Source organism: Lissotriton helveticus, chromosome 1_2, assembly GCF_964261635.1.
Source record: "Lissotriton helveticus chromosome 1_2, aLisHel1.1, whole genome shotgun sequence".
In the NCBI taxonomy this organism is placed as follows: domain Eukaryota; kingdom Metazoa; phylum Chordata; class Amphibia; order Caudata; family Salamandridae; genus Lissotriton; species Lissotriton helveticus.
Window position 1 is genome coordinate 401381277 of NC_136058.1, and position 4340 is coordinate 401385616.

Here is a 4340-nt window from a genome sequence, read left to right on the forward strand (position 1 = left end):
CACAACTCAGGCCAAGGTGCTCTAAAAGGTGTTTAACACCTACCCACCAAGGTGCCAATTTGTCCGCGGATTCAAATGAACCCAAGTCATACAATTATATACAAAACACCTGAGCACACAGCATCATTATTTCTATAATCCGATATATTTGTATTGCTCTTCAAACAATATCGCAGTGTCTCTACACCCTATCGTCCAAAATCCGTATTTTTCCGAAAGAAAATGCAATGGTCCAATCACAGTCTTCAGTTAGATGTATGCTTTTAATTTTCAGATCAATAGTAAATAGCACCACAGCAGCCGACGCGCGTTTCGCCCACAGGGCTTTTTCGAGGCTTTATTTGATATCTTGAAAACCCGAATCTTGTAACTCGAGGGAACAAACGTCTGTCTTTCAGTTAGTATTGGCCCAGATGTCTACGAATACGATCTCGGATCAGTTGAGATTAGAAGTGCCTATTTGGCATTCCTCAGTAGGAAATTATGTCCCAGAACTGTAAGGTTCTTTGTCGTTTTCATCCAGGCACCCTTACCGGTCCAATTTGTTTAAACCAGGGTTTTTTACGGTCGGATCATGATAAATCCAGATGCCTTGAGTCCATCACCCATAATCAGGTACAGCAAACCCCAGTTCGTAAATTCTGTGTTGTATTCCTTGTAGACGATATTGGGGTACACTCTTACCATTTAGAGCTACGACTTCAGATGGCTAGCATATGTTGTCAACAAACATCAGAATGGGGCCATGAAACATACACTTCAGAAAATGGAGTAAATCAGTTTGTGACCCAGGGTATAAAATAGAGCACACCAATTCTGACATTAAAATTGGTTTAGTTAATTTAATACTGCAGAATAGTCAAACAGTGCAAAATCTGTTCCCTCATTTTCTCTTTAAGGTTATTTATGGGTCAAGTTTTGTTCGCTAATGCTTCAAAAGTAGTAATAACAAAAGAAAAATATATTTTATAAAATGGCTTCACTGTATGTTTCCATTATTTTAACTCCTGGGCAAAATGTTTAATGTAATACCAACTGTGGCAAATCCTCTTTTCTCTATTCCTTATTACAGAACCAGGAAATGGTGCAAATCTACTTATCCTGTGATTTGCACTAATGCAAATTGTACATAAAATGACCCTGATTGGTTGCCCTGGCCCTGACTGTAATTTCATTAGTTTCAGACATAGCCTGAAACAAACGAAAAAGAAATTATTTTGCAAAAATAGAAATGACTTTATTACATCAGGCTTTCTGGATTAATGGGTCAGATCCTAAGGGAGTTGAAGGGACATAAATAAAAATATGCATTAACACTGTAAAGGTTTCATCTTTGTAAGACTGTATGCAGTCCCTTGACTTTTTTTGTAAATAACATCATATCACAGATGTGATGTTGAACACCAGTAAAATTGTTGTGCATCATTGTAAAATTGTTGTGCATCATTGTCTCATCACATGTGGATGTTCAGGTGCCAAAGAAGGTCCAGTTTCTAATTTTAGTTCTTCTGATATTCAATGCACGGAAATGGCTTCAGAGTGTGTGCGTTCTCTGGTGATTGACAAGATGTGACTTGCATGTAAATCTTTTCTCACACTCAGTGCAGTGAAATGGTCTCACACCTGCATGTATTCGCTGATGAAACAGCAGATTTGTCTTTTTAGTGAAGCTCTTTCCACACTGAGTGCAGTGAAAGGGCCGCATTCCTCTGTGTCTTCTTTGATGATATAGGAGGCCCACTTTTCGAGTGAAGCGCTTTTCACACTCAGTGCATTGAAAGGGCTTCAGCCCTGTGTGTATCCTTTCATGCGGTAGAAGATTTGCCTTTTGGGAAAAGCTCTTTTTGCACTCAGTGCACCGAAAGGGTCTCACTCTGGTGTGTATTCTTTGGTGAGTAACAAGACTTGACTTTCGAGCAAAGCTTTTCTCACATTCACTGCACTGATGGAGACACACTCCTGTGTGTATTCTCTGATGAGTCCGAAGATGTGACTTACGAGTGAAGCTTTCGTCACACTCACTGCAGCGCAATGGGCTCACTCTTGCATGGATTTTTTGATGCTGCAGGAGATTACACTTTTGTGTAAAACCTTTGTCACACTCGCTGCAGCGATATGGCCTCACTTCTGTATGTATTCTTTGATGATACATAAGATGCGTCTTTTGCGTAAAGGTCTTTTCACATTCAGTGCAATGAAAGGGCCTCACTCCTGCGTGCCTTCTTTGGTGATACAGAAGACTTGTCTTTTTAGTACAGGTCTTTTCACATTCATTGCACTGAAAGGGTTTCACCCCTGTGTGTTTTCTTTGGTGTTGTATCAGATGTGACATGCATAAAGTTCTTCCCACACTCAGAGCAGTGAAAGGGTCTCATTCTGGTATGTATTCTTTGGTGCACTAGAAGAGCCGTCTTATGAATAAAGCTTTTCTGGCACTCGATGCAGTGAAAGGGCCTCTTTCCTGTGTGTATCTTTTGATGCATGCGAAGATTTGACTTTCGAGTAAAACTTTTGTCACACAGTGCAGTGAAAGGGCCGCACTCCAGTTTGTATTCTTTGGTGTAGCAGAAGATATGACTTTTCATTGAAGCTTTTCTCGCACTCATTGCAGCAAAAGGGCCTCACTTTTGAGTGTGTTCTTTGATGCTGTTGCAGAACAGACATTTCCGTGAAGCTCTTTTCACACTCAGTGCATTGAAAAGGCCTGAAACCATGTGTTTTCTGGTGACGTTGAAGACTTTCCTGTTGAGCAAAGGCTTTGCCACATTTGGTGCAGTGAAAGGGCTTCACTCCTGCGTGTGTTTGTCGATGTTGTCGAAGATACGACTTTGCAGTGAAGCTCTTTCCACATTCAGTGCAGGGAAACGGTCTCTGTCCGGTATGAATTCTCTGATGCACCCCAAGAAGTGCATTACTGGTAAATCTCTTCTCACAGTTGGTGCAAGCAAATATTTTTTGACTCCTGTGGATTTCTTGGTGTCTTTTTAAGAAGGACTTGTGAGTAAATTTCATTTTGCATTTAGAGCATTGTAGAAATCTTTCTTTTCCCCCGTCTTTGATTGGTGATCTGCAGAATAAAACAATTTGTAATATTATATATCAGAAACACATTAATAAATTATAAGCACAGACCTCTAACACTATATCTCAAAGGTGGACAGTTTCATTACAGGAAGATTAATATACTAGTGAGATTACCTAACATCATGCAGTTCTGTGATATGCTGAGTTTTAGCAATAGGGCATCTGCAAGAGAAAGGCAATCTAATCAGATCTGCGAAACACTGACATCTCTGAGAGATGTACGACTAAAGTTTCAAAAGGATATCTACTGTCCAATCTGAAGTGAGCCCCAGATTTATTTTTTGTGGTAAGCCCAAGAAACTATATGCTGTCTACATCTGACTAACATGACAAGTGTCAGGATGTATAGATGCATGTCGGCAGTCGAGTGATAGGCGGGAAGGGCATGTGTCGGCTTGATGGTGTCTAATGAACAATCTCCAAGCAGTTGTGCTGTGTCCTTCAGTCCAGCGATCACATAAGCTTTAGGTGTCTTGCAGAGACGGCACCAGAATTACAAATCCTCTGTTTTTCCAAAGAACTTAGTGAGTCAGAGATAAGGTCTTAATAATGTTTGCTTTCACTACAAATAGCTTTAAAATTTAAATGATATGTTTTCTAAAAAAACTACAGGAATGTTTGTACATACGCTTAATTTCTTATTCATTTATAATCAACCTTTGGTAATATCTTTCTAGTACAATACAATGATACTCGTGTAATCGAATAAATAGAGTAATGAATAATGATTTGCAGAATGCTGTTAACCAGCTACTGGGTCCTGTTGCTTGAAGGATTATAGACTCCAATTAGATCAGTTATCCAAAGAGACAGTTTTTAATTATTTTCGAAAGGGTATATATACTTGATCAGAGTGAATGGGAGGGGGAGGCATGCCATTATACAGGAACCAAGTAAGAGAAAGAACTATTGCCCATTCAGTTTTTGGAATAAGGGCAATCATAAACGTGAAGCCAAGGAAGAATGTAACAATCCAGGAGGAAAAAAGCATATTAACATGAGTTGGATAAAAGAACAACCCGGCTCAGTATCTGCCCTGTGCAAATCAGGAGGCTCTTAAATATGAAGTCTACACCAGAAGCCAGTGCAGATCAAAAAGAAGAGACGAGTCACATGGATGAACCAGCAGGTACAGCAGGAATTTAACTCCCATGTTCAGGGTGAGCTGTAGTTTGTGAACTGAATATTAATGTAAAGCAAAATAAAGGGCATTGTAATTATCAATTCGAGATACAAATAGGACAGTTGATAACTAA

The 4340-nt window shown here is 39.5% G+C and overlaps 1 pseudogene; it reads right to left on the reverse strand.

Annotated features, from left to right (window-relative positions):
* Nucleotides 1-1534: 1534 nt before the first annotated feature.
* LOC144804505 (uncharacterized) lies at nt 1535-3012 on the reverse strand (annotated as a pseudogene).
* Between the last annotated feature and the right edge of the window lie 1328 nt (nt 3013-4340).